This window comes from Toxorhynchites rutilus, chromosome 1 (assembly GCF_029784135.1).
Source record: "Toxorhynchites rutilus septentrionalis strain SRP chromosome 1, ASM2978413v1, whole genome shotgun sequence".
In the NCBI taxonomy this organism is placed as follows: Eukaryota; Metazoa; Arthropoda; class Insecta; order Diptera; family Culicidae; genus Toxorhynchites; species Toxorhynchites rutilus.
Window position 1 is genome coordinate 156,579,373 of NC_073744.1, and position 21,866 is coordinate 156,601,238.

The 21,866-nt window shown below is 37.0% G+C and overlaps 1 long non-coding RNA gene across 1 annotated transcript; it reads left to right on the forward strand.

The window, feature by feature from the left end:
- The first annotated feature begins 9,708 nt into the window (after positions 1–9,708).
- Positions 9,709–10,359, forward strand: LOC129768174 (uncharacterized). Its single transcript, XR_008741644.1, has 3 exons — positions 9,709–9,825; positions 9,882–10,140; positions 10,201–10,359. It is a non-coding gene; the product is annotated as an uncharacterized LOC129768174 (long non-coding RNA).
- Positions 10,360–21,866: the final 11,507 nt, after the last annotated feature.

Here is a 21,866-nt window from a genome sequence, read left to right on the forward strand (position 1 = left end):
ATTAGTGAATTGTAATGTATAGCATATCAAACAAATCTTAGAGCATTTCCGATTCGATTGGTATGCAAATCATGAGAATTCGTTCACAGTGAAAATAGTTATTAATGTTAACTTTATTTCATAAAAACGTGATTTGGCACCCTTCCTGAAAGACGTAGTTCTACGTCAAAAAAATGGTCCCTCCAGTTTGCGAGGGACCATGTCAACAAGCCGCAGGAGTTCTGCAAGCGCGTTATTTGGTCGGATGAGTCCAAGTTCAAGCTGTTTAACAAGAAAAAGCGACTCCGAGTGTGGCGGAAGAGCAATGAGGGCCTCCTGGACCGGCATCTATAACCGACTATGAAGCACGGTGATGGAATCATCATGGTGTGGGACTGTTTATCGTGGGTTGAGGTGGAAATCTTAGCGCAGGTCAACGGTATCATGACTGCTGATGGTTACATCGACATTTTATGCGAGAACCTGGAAGAATCCATACTGAAAATTGGGCTGGAGAATAACTAAACCTTCTAGCAAGATACTGACGCGAAGCATACTGCGAAGAAAACAACAGTAATCTTCCGAACCACCCTGATCAAACCAATGGTGTGGCTACCTCAAAGCCTCGACTTGAATCCTATTGAGAATTTATGGGCAATTGGTGATAATAAGGTGGACAAGACTGACGTTACGAACAAGCAAAACTATTTTGCTGCGTTGAAGAAGGCCTGGGACGAACTGGACCCCCAACACCTCTGGAACCTCCTGGAGAATAGACCAAAGCATTGTCAGTTGGTTATCGAGGCCAAAGGAGGTCATATTGACTATTAATTATTTGTTTTTGTTATTTTTTGAAAATAAAACCTAAAGTGGATTCTTTTATGTCATACCCTAAAATTTAGGAACAAAAGTAATTTTTTGTTTTTCTAAAAAAATAAATCAACGATATTGAGTTGGCAAAATGGTCTACTAATACTTTCTACTACTTTCACGTATTATTGACTGGTATAACGAAAAGTTTGAAAAAACTATTAATATAGGATTTTACACTTTGATTTCAAATGGGGGTGGATTTTTTTTCTGCGCCCATCAGTGTAGCTGTTGCAGTGAACTGATTTCATCGGGTATTTATTTTTCAACATAGTCTTTTTCCAGGCTTATACAATTCGTCCAACACCGCTCTAGTCCGAGGGAGTCAAGTCTTGAGAATATGGAGATCGTGAAACGAGCTGGAATCCTATTTCTGAGGCGTGAGTTAGTGCGTTGTCGTTATGATAAAAAAGAATCACTCGACTTCCTCGTTTCAAACGAAACTTTTTGGGAGATTATGAAGCAGAAGCTTTAGAAGCCTGGTAAAAAAAATATCTTTGGTTTGATCGGTTAAACTTTTTCGTATTTCATTCAATTCTCGAGGTAGAGGAACTGGTACAAATTCGGTACCCCATTTTGTTTTTTTGGACTTAGCTCTTAGCCAATGCTCGGAATTTCTTCATATTACGTCAGCTTATGAAGGGATCTATTGCGGACATTTCCTCGCAAACCGATTTCAAAAATCTTGGTTTGGCTCGGAGATTTGAGCATAGAAGTGAAACAAATCCAATTCGATTCGAGTATAAATTTGGTACCCCATTTTTTTATTTTTTCAAATTAAAAGAATCGTCCTGAAATCACTAAAAAATGTATTTTTTGACATTTTCATAAAAAATAGCGGTGATGTACACTATCTTACGTAAATTAACTCAACTTTGACGAAAAAGCATGCAATTTAACAAAACAAAGAGGAACAAAAACGATTTTTCCAAGAATTCATCTCTATTTCTAACTAAAAAAGTAAAGTAAAGTAAAATTTTGCTGCATGGGCATGCAATACTTAGCATAGTATATCATCAACACTATGTTTACATTGGGGTGCCAAATTAACCGCATACCGAATTTTCACTTTGGAATGAAATTTTTGATATTTGTGATTAAAATTTCGATACACTTACTAGAATTCGTTGAAGGACATCAATTTCTTGATCCAAATCAGCTTTAATGTTTAAAATCGGCTCAATATTCGAATTTTAATGATTTTTCAAAAGACGCACATGAAAAATTTTCGAGATTTCAAAAACAACAAAACTTGATTTTTTTTAAAACACAGATATTTTGGGTTTTTGGCATCTGACGTTTGTTACTACATCACTAGAAAACTTTTTTTTTATTCACCACCAGAGCGCGCTCATTACCGCCGGAGATCCGGGTGGGTACCAAATTACCTACGGGGTACCGAATTTGTACCAGTTCCTCTATAAGTAATTACTTTCATATAGATTCTAGATGGAAAATATTTTAATTTCGTAGTTCTATGTCAACAATGTGGTCGTATGCCGGATACCAAGCTCTACTACTTTTTCAAATAGTTTTATTTTATTATACGTACATAAAGATGTCCTCTGAATTTCCTCGAACATAGATATTCAGAATGATAAATCAACGCTGTAATATAGTAATGTCAACTTGCATCACCGTGGCCAGCGTAAAACCAGTGCAAAATAGATAAAAATGATCCAATCATTTGTCAAAACGATAACTGAGCCATCCAATCTCCAAAATTGAGTATCTCTCGTCGGACAACCGGAACAAGATTAATGATTGTTCCCTCACTGAACAGTTTCAGTTTCAGAGAGCTCCCGAAAACCAGCAAAACTACTTAGCCAAATTGCCTCGGATGGCCCGAAAAGTGCTGTCATCCGAAGTGCGAGCAGTTGTAACCAATACCGTAACTGTTCTAACAAGTTCTTCTCCCTGCCCCTAGCAGATCTCCGACACAGGAAAAATTATAAATATCTTCATTTAAAATCATAATACACGAATCCATTCACCCCCGCTCGTTTCGTTGAAAGGTTCCTCCTTTTGCAAGTAGCAAAACTAGTCACACTTCATGCACAACCACACGGTGGGGTGCAATCATTAATCAAGTTCAACCCGAAAAACTATTATTTATCTCTTTTCTAGCTTTCTCTCCGTCCGCTGGCGGTGTTTAGCGCTGACAAATGCTCATATCGCACACACAGTAAGTGGGTGGTGTTACACGCCCCCATCCTTTCCCACATGAGCCCACGTTCACACACACTCACACCGAGAGGTGCTTAGTTGGCAAAGCAGTTGAGAATAATCCATTATCACTCATTAGACTAAAAGCAAAATCGTCCTTTTGCTGACTTCGAGACGACGAGCTGTGGAGCGATTTGCAGTTGATCAGAAGCCTAGGAGTTATTAATTTTTCACTTGAAATGATAGGAAAACAACTGTCCCAAGTATAAGCCATGTGTGTGTGCGAGTGGGTGGGTGGGTAATCGGCATCTTTGTTGCGAAGGATACTTAATTAATTGCGATTTGAGACGACGACGGCGGTGATGATAGTGCTGAGATGACAGTTCTTGTTATGATGCTGACGGTATCATTAATAACGTTGTTTAGTGAAGTTGTCGTGTAGAAATCTGTGCTCTAGGCGATGACCGGTATCTTTTGTGCTTTGTACCTATTTGCGTATTCTAATCAGTCTAACAATCGGATTATAACATTGTATCGCGGGCCATTAGTAATATCAAAATAATCCAGGGTTACCATCACAACGTCCCAATTGCCTTTGTTCGCTAAATCAACTTGGTAAATTACATTACTAACCAAGGTGGATCCTGCAATCGCCTCGAAGAATTTTGCACACGTACAGTCGAAGTTTACTTCTCGCTGTGAAAAGAAAATTTTCGTTACCTTCCCTAGAGGGAGAGATGAGAGCAAACATTGTACCCGGTTCCGAAGTGGAAGCCACAAGGAAAGAAATCCTTGACGCCGTTGTTGGCGGAAACGAGCTCGCGCTACAAAGGAAAGAGCTGTGTTTCGGACTGGTTGTAGAAGTTTGAACGAATGGTGCGCCACTTCCAAACTGTAAAGGAAAACTTTTTTAATTAATACTCGATGCAGTTGCACACACACCCATTCCATGTGGTGCATGGCAAAAGTTGTCGATAGCATCTTCATGTGGCGATTAAGCTTGGAACTGCGAACGAGAAGATTGTCGATGTTGTAGAACAATTAAGTAGCGAGAAGATAATTGGCGTATGTTCTCGGCAATTTGCTGCTAGCTGTTCGGCTGTGACGGCTCGTAAATTGGATTTAGTTTTGGCTTAAATCTTGACAGATTGAAACTTGTTTTCGCCCGAAATCAAAATTTGTCACGTAACATTTAAAGTTATTAAATTTTAAGATCGTCAGCTCTCCACAACTCGGTTGCCATAAAACCATTCCGCAGCTCGGCGTGCACATAAAATTTTAAATTTAATTAAACTTTATTCCATTATGCTCCTGCTAGTGACAAAACAGTCGTTGATGTGATGTGATGGAGAAGTGCATTTGGCTCTTTGTATGACGATGTGGCGAAATGTTTACGCAGCACGAAGGCTAATTTTTGCACGTATACCCCAAAGCAGTGAACTGTATGAAGGGGTTCGAACATAAGAGCAATAACAGACTGTTCCACACTCGGAGTCGGCTCTTCATGAAATAATTACAAATGGAAGTGATGTTTACAACGTACTCAACCATTTAAAAGTTTTGGCTTTTATAGTTATCGTGAATCATATAAGCGTAAATTTGAATGGAACGTTTGCATACTCAAAAACACAAAAATAAAGATTAGATATTTAGACGTGAAATTTCTATACGATGTCGGATGCATGTCAGTATGCATTTCATAATATTCACCGAACATGATTTTAACTATACAGGGTGTACTCGATTGTATGTAGTCTTGGATTTGTTTTCACTGTATATAACCGAATCAAAACAAAAAAATATTCGTTTTCGTGCATATATTTTTTGTTTACTGAATATAAAAGAATTTAATTTTTGATCCATCCCGTTAGAGTCAGAAAACAACTTTCTCACATGAAAAATTCATCCAGAATTTCTGATAGACGGTGATAGACGATCATTAGCGTGGCAATGGATGTATGGGAAAATTTCATCATTTATTTTCAAGATTTTCGAGGATCAAAAATTCAAAACTTTAAGCGCTTTGAGGCACCCCGAAATCATGTTCGATTGAGCTGAAACTTTGCACAGGTCATTTTTTTGGACCAATAAACAAAATGTACATGGTCGGTTTTTTAAATTTGACATGACCATTTTCGCTGCCACCCTAACGATCATATTTCTTGAATAAATCGTTCTACGTATATGTTCGAATTTAAACAATGACAATATCAAACTTTTTTTCGGACTCTGTTGACTCAAACTGGCTCTACATTGAAAAGTACGCTACATAAGACGATTCTGTTGCTTCCATTTGAAAGATGAGAAAACTTAGTACAGAATATTGTACTGGAACATCTAAAATAGTGAATTTAAATAACATTTTGGAAATGAAAATTTTAAAAATTAGTAATTAGGTGTATTAATTCATTTTATCCAAAAAAAAAAAACACATTAAACTTGATTGTTTCTACCAATAAAATTCAAGCTCTCCAACCACTCTAAAATTTGTTTCTTGATACCCAACTTCTATCTTTCTTAATTTCGCTGCCATATCGATTTAAAGAATTTCTGGTGAAAAATCCTAGCAAAATCTTCAAAATTTAATCTCACATTTTTTCTTTAAATATGCCATATTTGAATTATATATTTTTTTCCTTTTTTTTCAAACTGTTTATAGTCGAGTTTAAAATTGTATAAAATCGAATCATATATAATCGACTCCAACCTGTTTTAAAGGGGGTCTCCGTAGCCACATTGGTTGCGCGTTCGTTAAGTAAGCGATCGATCGTGAGTTCAAAACTCAGGGCCCTCATTGACCATCTTTGTGTTGTTACAGAATAGCTATGTCCACGCAACAATCATCAGCGATGGAGATCGATCCATGTTCGAAATAAGATCGATTCATCCATACAACTGCTCCGCTCTGCAAGAAACATCGTGTTGCTGTTCTATTAATAACTCAGCAATGATCATATCAACTGTCTCCGTTGTCCGGTCTAACTGGACAATGGAAGAACAGAACGAATACTCTTACGTCGAAAAATGGCAACTGTGTAATGGGCTAATTATAGATATAATAAACATGTGACATGTACACGATTAACATTCGTCTCTTTTTTGTTTATCCAAAATATATATTTTATTAAGGCTCATATGGCGTCAGTCTAACGGGGACGGGAGTTCAATATTTCGACAATGTTTGCTTACAACTATGTTAGTAATATGTAACCGATTACTCGCGGTTGGCTCGAGGTTAGTATTACAAGTGTTCTCATAATTGGTATGTTGCAGTCTTCGATGCTCTGTACGTGTGCCCGACACGGGATACTTCCTATTGGGATGCAGCTGACCATTAATCAGCAACGCCCCCCTATTCTGTACTCTATATATAGCGTGGTGCGTCTTTCTCGACTCGAGGAATCCAGGATAGAATGATCACTAGCCGGCGCAATCATCAGCTCGTGTAGAGTTGTCATGAGCGGTACAACCTTTGGCTCTTGTTGAATAATCAGTGGACTGCACAACCTTCGGCCCGTGCATCTGTAAAGAGTGTGTGTATGTATTGCCGCGACTAAGTAAAAGTTTATCGATCCGATAGGAGGGATATGAAACGGGGACACAACTTAGGAAACATCATTAAACGTTGACATCGGCGTTTCTGAGGAACAGGTATAGATGAAGCAGAAGATCAGGATCCCGGCTACCTAATATATCCCGGACGGGGATATCCGATTGTCTGTCTTGTGCTCTCAGTGCTCTAGGGAGCTGAGAGCGAGCAGCATGGAACCGGATACACGACCAGACAACATGCTCGATGTCGTGGTAGCCATCGCCACAATCATAAAGATTGTTTGCTACGAGCCCAATGCGATAGAGATGCGCGTTTAGGTTGTAGTGATTGGACATAAGCCGAGATATCACGCGAATGAAATCACGACCTACATTCAATCCCTTGAACCATGCACTCGTCGAGACCTTAGGGATAATCGTGTGTAACCAACGACCGAACTCATCACCACATGCGCTGCCAACTTACGAGCGTATACTGACGAGGAATGTGGAAAAATTCATTATAAGCAATTTGCCTTTCAAAAAGTGTGCCTTCTAAAGCGCCCACCTTAGCTAGCGAGTCCGCTTTCTCATTCCCCGGAATCAAGCAATGAGAGGGAACCCATGCTAAGGTAATCTTGAATAATTTTTCGACCAAAACACTCAATAGTTGTCTTATTCTTGTTAGGAAATAAGATGAGCGTTTATCAACCTTCATTGAGCGGATTGCCTCTAATGAGCTGAGACTGTCTGAAAAAATAAAATAGTGGTCGATGGGCAATGTTTCAATGATCCCCAGTGCGTAGTATATCGCACCCAGTTCAGCAACATACACGGAACAAGGATCTTTGAGTTTGAAAGAGGCACTGGAATTTTCATTGAAGATGCCGAAGCCAGTGGACCCGTTTATGAATGAACCGTCAGTAAAGAACATTTTATCAGATCCAACTTTCCCATATTCTGCCGAAAATAACGGCGGAATAGAATCTGAGCGTAGATGATCTGGGATTCCATGGATTTTTGGTCGCATGGACAGATCAAAAATGACAGAGGAATTGCAAAAGTATGGGAAGCAAACTTGGTTGGAGATGCCTGGTGAAGGGTGCACGTCGTGGGTAAGGTACTCATGGTATAAAGACATAAAACTTGACTGAGGAATCAGTTGGAGTAGATTTTCGAAGTTATCAATCACCAATGGATTCATGATCTTGCAACGGATGAGAAATCTGTAGGATAATTCTGTGAACCGAAGAGTAATAAAATTCGTCTCTGTTACAGCTAAAATGCTAATGAGACTAAAATATACAAATGGGATAAAAAAAGAAAACCTGTTTTAACCCCTTCACGTGTAAGGTCGAACCACATTCGTGGCGATTAGACTCTGCCAGAACGTACAAAATCGAATCTCACTCGTGGTGTATCGATGTGAAATGGAGATACAGGGGAACTTCATTTTACTTACATTTTACCTCGATATAACGTACAAATTTTCAAAATTCAAAGGAATTATTTTTTGAATATTTTTTTCCTGAAAACAATAAATTTTCTGTATTTTGATACTAAAGCTTGTTTGAACCTTTAACCAATCCCCAAATACAACTGTTTTGTGATTCCGGATTCTAAATGAATCAAACTTCAATCAACAGTACGAAGGAAAACATCATGGAAAAGGTTGGTTTCGTCTTCTAGTTGTTTTTATTCATTAACCTTACTCAAAGAGAAATACTATAAAGTAATTTAAGCTACGTTTCTGAGTTTTTTTATTATGCTTCGATATAACGTTCAATTTTGAAAGTGAAATGTATGTTATATCGAAGTAACCCTGTAAATACGATCAAAATTGACAATTAGTGTCTTCAATATCGTGACAGCTAGGCTTTCGACATCCGATCTAACCTCAATCAATATTTAGCCACATTACACAGTCAATATTGCCCTCAACCCGAAACAACGAAAGTATCTGCGATGACTAGTGGCGACATTCGAGTTTGGGATCCAAACTATTCTCTATCAGATTAGAAGGCTCAAAGGCAATATTCAATTGGTAAAATTTGAATGAAAAATGTCAAGATAGGGGCTTCGGGTTCGATTCGGGTCAGAAATTCTATCATAGATCGTTTTTCTGGCTTGCACTGGTAAAGGGGAACTGTCTAGGGTGTGGTGGGATTAGCATTGGGCATTGCCAGTCCCCAAGAAAAGCCACAAAAACCCGGAAACAGCTCCTCTAAGCGAATTGACGCCGCTATAAACGCCTTTGCCCAGTCCTGGTGGTACTCGGGACGTAAAGCAGCAGTATCACGATGGTCTTCCTGCGAGATAGTGGGGTTGGTCGCAGGCCTTGCAAGCCGCACCACTAAAAAAAACACCAAGCAACGAACGATACACAAGAAGATTGTGAATCAGGCCATGTTGTAAAGACGTTAAGCCAAAATAAATAAATAAAAGAACTCCGAATTATCCGCGAGCGAGTGATCCACCGTGCGTATTATTCGTGACTGCCAGTTCCATAGTGAATCAATAGGCCTTTCCGGAATTTGTTAGTGAGTGGTAGGTCCATGCTCTTTAGTTATAGATGGATAGTTTAATGATTTCTGTATTGATAAAACATAGTTTTTATGTTGAAACATCTTTTTTCATGTTTGCACCTCTTTTTTGGTCCTTTAATTAATCATCCGCGATTGTCGTTATTCGCCACAGATAATCGGGATTCTACTGTACCTTGAATTACCAAATTACGTTTTTCCGTCTGTGATTTTACCAGATCTTCTGATTCTCCAAATTTTATAGGGGTGTGTGAAGAAACACACATATATTAAAGTGGCTGCCCGCTTGCTAGTGCAAAAAAAAATTACCGAGTTCAACATTGAAAAACTTCTAAAACGTTGTTACGTTTCATCAACTCCCTCACCGTCACAATATCAGTTTATTTTGAGGGTTTGATTTGTATCGCAAAAAGAACCGTATTTTGATATTAAAAGTATCAGTTTTCCAAACCAAAAGCATTCATTTATGCTTCCTACAATTTCAGAAGTGTATAAATTTTAACTGCAATCGCAAAGAAGACTAAGAAAATTGAAATGTCCGCTTGCAAATCTGGCAACTCAGTCTCGATGTCCGTGAGATAGAACCAAGGCGTTGTACTATAGGTGGACCGCAATGTCAAAATTGCTGTTCAGCCATTGCTGGTGAAAAAACAAATTTGTTTACAAAACAAATCGTATCTTTGGGTGACAAATGCATTCGTTGGCTAAAAAGTTGTTCGCGTAATACTGTAGCTAGGTAATTTTCTGGATGTCTATTATAACAATTTCTCATAATTGCTTCTATTTTTTCAGATATCTACAATAAGCGGTCGATACATAATAGTGTAGAAGGATTTGTTTAGTATATATATATATATTTTTTAGTAGTACTATCAGGCGATGGTGACAAAAATAACACTGATTGTAGCTCCACTGATTTCGCTCAGGGTGGAGGAGAATGCTGTGCATATACCGGGAAGGAGATTACCAGATCCAGAAGATCCGGAAAGGGATGTTACATTGGTTTTGCATGAAGGCTAGAGCAAAAGGAGGTTGACAATGATTGCAACAGGTTCGTGTTTACTTTTTAAATTAGTTGTCTTTTGTGTTGCTAATTTACCATATATTACAGGAAAGTAACCAGTTGCGTTGGATTTTAGAGGCGAATTAACTGAAAAGTTTAAAGCATCTTAAATTAAACATCATCATCATTGCGTTGGATGTTTTAATTTTTGCGTTTTTTTGTAAACACTGTTGCAATACTGCTGATATTTGAGTTTTTAAAATTAGATTAAAAGAGTACAGAGTGCTGTTTCTCACGAATATATATTTGCTTATTTTTTCCTACAGTTATTTTCATCAGCGAGTTGATATGAAACCATAACCACATATCCAAACAAAAAGTAAATAATTTTTTAAAGCTACGTCTTGCTACTCGCTATATATTGTATTATTTATCGCACGTACTCGAAATCGGGACGGTGTAGAGTAAACTGTGGGAAACCTAAGAAGGTAACCAAGAGAAATCTTATAAAATCAATAGGTAAAGGTATTGCGAGGAGAGAGTGAGAGAGAGAGAGAGAGAACGAAACACCACTAGCTTATAAGTGGATCACACTCTCCAAAGGTCCAACATCCGCTCAGGAACATATTCGCGCCACTTCTACTTCGTCCAGCCATTGACCGCTGCGGGAACCCCTATTTCACTGATGATCTGAATAAGAAAACATTAACGGTCTCCGGGATCCGCATTCAAAGAATGCTGTATGTATATAATATATATAATATGTATAAGATAAGGAAGTGAAAATAAAAACTTAGCCCATAGCGGTCTATCCTCAGCCAGCCATATCAGCAATTCCTTTTGTTGTGATATGTTCACTGCGGCGCAAATATCGCGAGCAGAGAGCGACGATTAAAAACGCACTGAACACAAGAACGAAACACCTATCGTTCCAGCATCTTGGATAAAACGTCAACATCATGCATTTATATGAAATGACAAGATATTTACCAGAAAATCCGGATTTCTGCGTCGTCGGCTGTGTTCAGCTGTCATTATACAGGTTGGACTCGATTATATATAATCGCAATTTCACTTTCAACGTTAATTTTCGAATCCAATACATAATCGAATCACAAAAAAGTTATTTTTCTATTAATGTTTGACATTCATACATTAATGAAAAAATTGTTTTCTTGAGATTCGATTATGTATAGGATTTGAAAATAATTGTTGAAAACAATGGTCGACTATCTATAATCGAGTCCGACCTGTACTCTCAAATGTCATCATATTGTCAATAATATTGACCGTGTAAGGTCCGCTTTACATATTGACTGGATGTCCAATTTGTTTGATAGAACGAATTATTGCATAAAACATTCACGAGAATCAAGTTGAAAGAAAGAATGCATAATACATGATTTACCTTTGCATTTTCTCGCAAAATATATCTCTTTTATTCGTTAAACTGCTCACTTGTTTTACTATTTCTACTGTTGATGTTTCAGGCGAAAAAAAAACTGAATAAATTTGCCATCTAATGTACATATTAAAACATATATTATAAGAACAATTCTAAGTAATGTGCATTTCCAAACTCTTAATTTTTCGTTACATTTTTCGTAGAGTAAATGGAGGTTTTAGGATGCAATAAATGTTTCTATGGTAATTAGACACTCCATCCCCCTCTTTAAAGAGGCGGGCTGCCATACAAATGAAGAACAAATTTCTGCATAACTCGAAAACTTATAAAGCAAATGGAGCCAAATTTGACATGTGAAGATTTTAGGGGGCACAAAACGTTTTTATGGTGAATGGACACTCCACCCCCTCTCTAAGGGAAGAAGAGGGGAGGGGTCTGTCTTTATTCTATCTTATTTTCGGTATCAAACATTTGTTCCATGTAACGGAGAATCATGTTATTTGCAAGTGGTTGAAAAATCTTGAACGAGAATTGTGTCTGAAAATAAGCTGATATTATAATGATTAGTTTTGGTAGAAGTACTGAGATTTTTTTAGTAAAAAGTAAATTCAATGGGGTCGATTAGAAGATCAATCAATCAACAGTTCTGCGATTGGACTCATGAACTTGCGCTTAGTAAGAAAACGTGAATGTTTGAAGGTATTGATAACGAAAAACAAATTTTGGGTGAGACGAAGTTTGCCGGGTCAGCTAGTAAATGAATAAAAAGTGTAATTCAAAAATTATATTTTTATGTTCTCAGGAAATACACCCGTCTCTCATAGGTAGATGAATGGGCGACGAACGTTTTAAATGAAAGTTCACGGCGAGGAGTGAAGACGATTCTGGGTAATGCGACTGCAATGATTCTAATAACTGAATTATTCAAAGACATAGGTATTGTATTTCAGGGAGGGACATTTTTGAAGACGATGCAATCGATTTTGAACAATTTTATTTACCATAACCGCATTTGACGTGTTGATTACGAACGACTTGTACAAAAATATAACAAAATATGTGCAAAAACCCCGAATTGCCAACCAAAAATGTTGTACATTGCAATGTTTTCGAATCGCTGCCCGAAAACCCATCCTATTTTCATTCGCTCCACAGCTTCCGCCGATGAAAATTATGTAAATATCGTAGATTATTCATGGCATTTCCCGCTCTCCACAACTCACTTGCAACGGTGCAGCACTCATGCAAGCCGGGGAACGTAAAAGCTTTCTCTCTTTTTGTGGGTTAACTGGATGTTGGCAAGCTAGTTGCGTCCCTTATCAGCATATGCACTCCCAGCAGTCAAGGCGGCGATACACGATACTGCACTGCGCACACAAAAACGCCATCAAGCCCCAATACTCAATGTCCTTGAGGCTCCAACTGTGCGCTCCCCTCCCCCCGGTTGGTGGGTGGTAAGCTCGGCTTCTTGGTTCGGGGTTGGTTTTGCATTTTCCTTGCCCGATGCAAAAACACCGTTTCGTCAGCTATAGTGCTTCAAACATAATTAAATTTTCATTTATTACTTTGCTCTTGAAGGATCCCGGTGATGTTCTAAACAACGGGAGATTTACGGCAAATGATTCGGAGCAAATTTGACTTTGTAAGATTGGTTTCAAGAGAGCAACTAGAAAAACAGAAAGATGGGACTGTCAGATATTGAGATTGGATTCTAAATTTTAAGTGTGGTTCCAAGAAAAATCCTTCCATAAATCAGCGACAATCAGAAGCAATAAATCTGTCATAATTTCAGCTACTGCTGCTGGACCAAAGGGTGTGGTTTATCAAAAACGCATAATAGCATCATCCGAGTACAAATGAATAAAACATATTTGGCTTCCATTCACCCGCATGCTTAGGGAATTCCCAGTGGGAAGATATATCACAACCGGTGGCCAAACCAATAAATTCACCCCCGCAAAGCGGCGAAGAATGGCAAGGAAGACAATATAAAACAGTCCCTGAAAAAGGTGATCTATTTCTTTATTTTCAACGACTGCCCATCCGATCTCTAATAGGTCTGTAATCGGTTTCGATTCGTTAGTTGGGTGGAAAAATGTTTACCATTGTTTTGTTTCGGGAATCCACGGCGGGAGAAAAGGATTATCAACATGTATCAGGTTTGGACTGCTGGAAGATCTATTGCTTCTTAAATCTGTCTCGTGAGAATCCGACTGGCATTCGGCCGGACTGACCGACGGAAACATCAATAATTCATTAGTTTGCTACAGAAATAATAATCAGCTCTGGTCACCTTATCGGGACGAAAGTGGACTTTGGGGATTTTCTGTCCAGCGTATTAAGTTTTCGCTGAAGGAAGCTATCAATCACTTTAAGGATAAACACGCTAAGACCGAAAAGGAGAATTTGCTCACGTTTTGTGCACATCCTGGGCGGGGAAACGTGATCGAGCTCATTAATCAGCAATTATTGGTCAGCCACGAAAAAGTAGCACAGGATGAGGATGACAATGTGTGCATTGTAAACAGAGACGGTTATCAGCGCAAATGAACGGGTCACTAAGTGCTTATCAAAGCAACCGCAAAGTGGTGGTTGCACAATCAGTTGATCAACGATATCACATCTCTCGGATTGCACACCGTAATTATGTTGACAAGTGTACTAATAGTGGAATATTTATTAGACACCAGTCCGGGGATGTTAGAACGAAAGGGTGTTTCCTGGGTGGTTATGTTTTATTTCTAATCCTTTGCAGATGAATATTAATCATTGCAGTTGTTTACACTATTGAGAGCATTTTTTCTCATGACCATCACAGTCACAGTAGTTTCCATTTATTTATCTATGGTAATCTAGTTTATGAAGTTCGATTCACTGAAAATCTGGACGCTATCGGGAAAAAAGGATGAAGGAAGAAGAAATTTTGAATTTGGCCCGGTCTGATTGCAAATCGTTGAATTTCGTCCTAAAATATTAGACCTGGCAGTGATACAATCGGAGACGGCACCCAAGCCAGCTTTGGCAGAAAAAAATGTTTTTCTCGTCTTGAAGAATCAGATACACAAATGAAAGGGCCTTTTTTAAGAGTATCGGAATGTTTGTGTGTATGGAGCAGACTAAATATCAGCTTGGAGTTATACTCCAAATTAAATCCAAACAATGTCGAGGCAGGGATTGAACCAAGGTCAGCTGGGTTGAAAGGCTGTTACATTCCTCCCCCCTTGCTTCATTTGAATATGCCAGCTTCAGGCGAACAAAATTGTTCGTTTCTCTTCGTCAGTTATTGTACAATCAAATTTTCGTGCGTCCATTGCGAACCATTGTCACCTCGGTCTTAATAGACGGTTTATTGTCTACCCACCGTGAACTCGAACCAACGAACTGAGACAGTTATCATGCTATAAAGGTCCTCGCGTTAGTATTAGTAAAAAACGCGCAAAATAGCGTGCAGTTTGGGAGGAATTCTAAACAAAATTTTAGTTCACTTTGTCTCCTAGTTCAATTTTGTGGAAAAACATGCAGAAAAACGTTTATATGAACAAAATTCACAAAGGGCCTGGCCGGGTAAGGAAGTAAAAAGTGCCCCAAACCAAATCACCCGCTCTATGGAGAATATTGAATAGGGTACTTGGAAAAGAAAATGGAAGAAATTCTCATAATGCATCTTACTATGGTAAAACTACGAAAATTTATTAATTTTATATTAAATTAATTTTTTTTGGCATTCCGAAACATTTTTTAAACGAAATTGGATGATTCTATCAATAAATTAGATGTTGATATGTTTAATCTTATGAATTTAAATCCTTGATTTTGTTAATAGATTCCATAAAAAAAAAAATGCAAATGATGAAAAAAAATAGTACGTTCAATCCTCGATACTTAAAAAGATATATATATATATATATATATATATATATATATATATATATATATATATATATATATATATATATATATATATATTTATTTATATATATACCACGTATGAACTCACTTGTACTGCTAACTGTGTCTCAAAACTTAATTTAATGATTTAAAAATTTGTCTGAAAAATTGTCCCTAACAATGCTCTAAGAGAAAATCACATATCAAAAACAGATACATATAAATGAAAGTTATGTTTAAATGGATCTAAAAAAAAACAAAATTTCTAAACACCAAAAAACTACTTTAAAAATTCTTATTTTAGCCATTCCATGCCAAACCGACATAGTGGCTCACAGATTTTCACGAAAAGTGGTAATTTTGTTCTTTATCGCAAAATATTGAACCTGTAATTTTTAAATTTTTTATTAGGGTACCCATATCCATTTAAGGGTGGTCCGAAAAATCCATTTTCTCGCTTTTTTGCCAAAAATGACTTTTTTCAAAAATTCATAACGTTCGAACCACTGGACCGATTCAGATGATCGATATTAAATTAAAGCCAGCTGATTGGCTCCATAAGTCCATATATATATATATATATATATATATATATATATATATATATATATATATATATATATATATATATATATATATATATATATATATATATATATATATATTATAAAAATTATCTTACATGAGGATATCGAAGAGTTTTTAAAAAGGAAAGACCGGTTTCACAGAGAGTACAAGTTAGACTGATTTTATTATTATCAATTTTACATCATGAAGCCTAGCCATTTACCTAAAGCCCTTACGCTGCACATTCTATCCAGTCCGTTGTCGCGTCAGGTACAGAGTCCGAATCGATGTTTTACGTTGGTGTCCTAAATTGTTGATAAACTGTTCCACAGTGATCGGTTTTGTTGCTGTGGGAAAAATGATGTTGCTTGCGTTAACTTATATATATATATATATATATATATATATATATATATATATATATATATATATATATATATATATATATATATATATATATATATATATATATATATATATATATATATATATATATATATATATATATATATATATATATATATATATATATGGCTGTCAAAAAAGTCCTGCGGTATTTCCGCGAGGTGTCGTTGTAAACGCGTAGTTCTAGTTGTATTCATTGTATCGAGTCATACTATAGCTTGTTGGAAAGGTATTTTTGCGCGCTATAATATAGTCCTTGACAGTGTTTTGTTTGGTTAAGTCGTTCGTGAGTTATAGTGTCGCAAATATGGAGCAAAATAAAGAGAAAATCCGACATATTTTACACTACTACTATGACAAAGGCAAAAATGTATCTCAAGCTGCCAATAAAATTTGTGCAGTTTATGGACCCGATACAGTTTCCATTTCCACCGCACAACGATGATTTCAACGTTTTCGTTCTAGTGTAGAGGCCGTCGAAGACAAAATCGCTGAATTAGCCGAGAAAGACAGGCACAGTTGCAGCCGTAGCATCGGCCAAGAGCTGGGGATAAATCATCAAACCGTTATTAACCAATTGAAGAAGCTTGAATTCACAAAGAAGCTCGATGTATGGGTGCCACACACGTTGACGCAAAAAACATCTTTGACCGTATCGACGCATGTGAATCGCTGTTGAATCGCAACAAAATCTACCCGTTTCTGAAGCGGATGGTGACTGGCGATGAAAAGTGGGTCACTTACTACAACGTGAAGCGCAAACGGTCGTGGTCGAAGCCCGCTGAAGCGGCTCAGACGGTGGCCAAGCCCTCATTAACGGCCAGGAAGGTTCTGCCGTGTGTTTGGTGGGATTGTCAAGGAATAATCTATTATGAGCTGCTTCCCTATGGCCAAACGCTCAATTCGGACCTGTACTGCCAACAACTGGACCGCTTGAAGGTAGCACTCATGAAGAAGAGGCCATCTTTGATAAACAGAGGTCGCATTGTCTTCCATCAGGACAACGCCAGGCCACACACTTCTTTGGTGACGCGCCAGAAGCTCCGGGGGCTCGGATGGGAGGTTCTTTTGCATCCGCCGTATAGTCCGGACCTTGCACCAAGTGACTACCACCTGTTTTTGTCCATGGCGAACGAGCTAGGTAGTCAGAAGTTAGCCACAAAAGAGGCCTGTGAAAATTGGCTATCCGAGTTTTTTGCCAATAAGGAAGCGAGCTTCTATAACAGGGGTATTATGAAGTTGGCATCTCGTTGGGAACAAGTCATCGAATAAAACGGCGCATATTTGACTTAAAACAGATGATTGTAACTAATTTTATGAACAAATGAAAATTCAAAAAAAAATACCGCAAGTCTTTTTTGACAAATTTTTATATATTATTTTTTTTTTTTTTACAAACAAAAATAGAAAATTAATGGTTGAGTTCAACTAAAGAAATTTAAAGCAATAAAGGAAGAAAACAACAGTACATGTGCTTCTAGTGGATCAAGACCCTCTGAAAGAAGCACAGTAAAATATTTTAAAATAAAAAGTTTTTTTAATGTTAAATTATGTGAAAAATCCTCAGCTTTCCGGAAAAAATATAAAAAAATATAGCACCTTTGGTCCCGAGACTATACAAACAATAGAAAACGAATACAATCAATAATAACGAGAGCATTATTCGAATTTTCTGCAGGTATAGTATTTTTTGAAAAAAAAACAAGTAATTGGCTTTTGATATGTCGATCATCTGAATCGGTCTAGTAGTTCAAAAGTTATGAATTTAAAAAAAGGCATTTTTGGAAAAAGAGGGAAAAAATTTATTTTTCGGACCACCACAAAATGGAAATGGTCACCCTAATGAAAAAATAAAAAAATACGGGTCAAATGTTTTGCGATAAAGAACAAAACTACCGATTTTCACGAAAATCTGAGAACCACTATATCGGTTTGGCATGTAATGGCTGATATACACTCTGTTCAACTTCTATAAGACCACCCTGATTATGTTTCGTTGCCACACTAACAGTTAGAATTTCAACAAGATACATTCATACATTGTTGAATGCTTAGAATAAAGTATATTTAACATTAATTTCATTCAAAAGAGTTGTTTGTTTATTTATTGTAATTTCAGCTGTACAGTTTCTATTAGACCATTTTAAAATTCATAAGTATCATCAACGAAAAATTCGAAACGATCGACTGATTTACATGTCAATAATTTGCCACCTTGCCATATCGGCTAATAACCTGGAAAATTCGTGTTGGAATACCATTTATCAAATTCTGCTGAAAGAATTTCTTGATATTTTTCCATGTTTCCGAATCTGCTACCTTGAGCTCTTCAATCGTGGTATACCGTTTTCCCTCAGTATAGATTCTGCGTACAAGGATACCCCTAAGATTTTCAACAGGATTCAAGTCTGGAGAGCAAACCGGCCAGTCCAAAAAATAAGTTTTTGGCTCTTGATCCATTGCTTATGGCGGGTTTACATTAGGGAGATCTATAGCTATAGATGGATTTATTCACGTGAGAATAAATATGATACACTTATTCGAGGTATATATAACTTGAATAGATTCAGCATATGTAAACGCTTGTGAATTTCTCACTGGTGAGAAATCACTAAAGTTGGATGCAGTTCTACTTCAGGTGAATAAATTCACCGAAGATATGAATATATTCATTATAGAAGTTCACGCTAGTGTAAACGGTTGATGCGATTTCTATAAATCTCATCATATTTCTTCACATGAATATATCCCTAGTCTAAACCCACCCTTAGTTTCCTTGCTGGTATGAAAAGTAGCATTGTTTTGCTGGAATGTGATTTTTGTGTGACGATATCCACACAAAAACAGTAGGATAGAGGATTCCAGAACATGTATGTAACCCTTGAATGAACTGAAAGCTAACTTGAGCTTTCCGGTTGAACAGAATCCCACCCAAAATACTGTTTCTTCGTCCGTAAATCACGCCAGTACCCGTTAAAACTATCAGGACCATCCAATTGAACTTTTTCGTAACATTGAAGTAACATTGAAATTGAAATTTTGCTTTATTTGCATAAGCGATTTTGACGTATTCGAAGCTGTTGTAACTATTCCCCGCTTATCCCGGACAGAGAGCTTCAAAAATTTACGTGGAGTTCTATTCTTTTTACCGTAACTACTTAATGGGATCGTGCAATCCGATGAGCTATTTCTCTGATACCAACATTTTCTTGGTGAAATGCATCGATTTGTCTTTCTTCTCTCTCCGTGAGCGCTTTTCCCTTCGACATTTTCCAAATTTATTGATCAAATCAACTAAAACAACAGAAGATGTAAACTGGTCTTATAGAATCTTGACACTCGAAAAATTCAAAAACATTCATTTACTCTCAGCGCTTGCACACACACATATGAAAATCATGCAATGTATGGTAGTCACCAATACCTACACACATAAATTGAAGCATTCATTGTAAACATGACACAAAGCAGCAAAATCATCACCTGGTCTTATTCAAGTTGGACAGAGTGTATAAAACAAGGTTTTTCCCACGTACGTATAACTCTTCATCACAGGAGAACGGCTGGCCAGGTCTGCGTCTTCTATATATTTTGTGAGTTTGTCTTCACCTAAATTACAATGATAGAAAGGATTTGGAGGATATTGGAGATAGATAGAAAAATTATCAGGATATTGGATATTGGAGGATATTGGAGATAGATAGAATTTCGCAGTGAAAATCATCATTTAGGTCAATTTTACAGATCTGAACGATAACATACAAATACATACAATATTTAATCGTTATTTTAACTCACCAAATGTTTGCCGGGTCTGCTAGTTTTCTAAAAAAATGTAAAATTTGTTGCGTGACATCATAGTAGACGCATTTTAAGTATTTTCTCGAATTTTCTTTTCCAAGCCTATTGAGGATGGCGTGAAAAAAGGAAACTACTTTTTTCACTATAGCTCTTATAGTGATCCATTTAGAGATTCAGAAAAATTACCTAATTTTCTAATTTGATTCCAACATTTTCCATAGCGCTGATAATAAGGTTTGAGAGCATTTTTCACGAACACATGAATAAATACAGTTAAAGATTTTAGGAAAATAAACAAAACATAAATAGAAGAAAAAAAAATTAAACGAATTACAGGATATTTTCGTATCGATTTTTTTTGCAAAAGATCACAAATATAAAAAAATAAATACAAATATCTTTAAATAGAAATGAAATCAGTACTGAGTCTCAAAATTCGGAGAAAATCAGTTTTTTATAAATATGTATATATATTTTTTTGTATCGCGCAACACTGCTAAAATTCTGAAAGAAAAATTGTTTTGATTATATTTCTTTATACACAATAGTAAGATGTACTTTCAGTATTTTTTTCAAATTTTCACTTCGAAGCTATCAAGAATGGCGTGCAAAAAATTTAAAAGTACGTTTTTTACCGTAGATCTTATGGTGAACCTCATAGGGGTTTCTTAAAAAAACTAGTGAAAATTCCATATTTCGTGCCCTGCACAATATTATCCATAGAACGGGTTATTTGGATTTGGTGTGTTTTCGACTTCCTTACCAAGCCAGGCTCTTTGTCAGTAGCTCTGCACACAACACTGTACGCTGTTTTAAATGCGTGAGTAATTTTCGTGTACGATAAAAAAAATCTAGCTCACCTGTAGTATATGTCAAACCACGTTGAACTCAAACATTGATACATGCATACGTGATACATGAGAGAGAAACGAATTCAGTTTGGGGGGAGTTACTTCAATGTGCATTGAAGTCCATTTGACGGGGAAGAATGAATTGCGATAGTCGAGTCATAGTGTGAGATAGCAACTGAATGAATGACTGCTGAGTCACGTTGACGGAGAAACTGCTGAAAAGGAAAAACTCATTTCCAATTGAATACAAAGGCGACTTTCTTCATAGTCCGCTGACTATCCTAAGTTGAATAGGACTTTGCCGAACCCTGATCTCGGGATCTGAGCGTCCAATAAATCAGCGATCCATGTATGAAAACTAGCGAATTGCTGGTGCTATAAAATAATCAAATTGGAAAAACTTTTTGTTTAGTAGGATAAATAATACGGACACCCCCCTCCTGTGGAATGGAGAGGAGGAGAAGAAGAACATATATTTTGGGTGGGACGAAGTTTGCCGGGTTAGCTAGTAACACATAAATGTAGAATGAAATGAATTTTAGTTTTGGTACACATGAGTGCACTTTGCACGAAACATTAGTATTTTGTAACGGCTCTTGACTAATTTCATAAATGATATATATATATAGTGTGCCGTCCTTGTACAGCACAAAACTATCCTCCAGTTAGTTGGCGGCATGTTTAATCCTGTTTGCGGGAGAGCAGTGGATTGCGCTTTGTGGCGTCGGGGGATCGCGTCGCATGCATCTATTTTCTCTTCAGTGCGCTTGCGACTGAACAAACAATAAGGACCTTAAATCTAAAACATCATTTTACATTTAGGGTTTCATCTATCACTATTACCTAAAGATTTAACA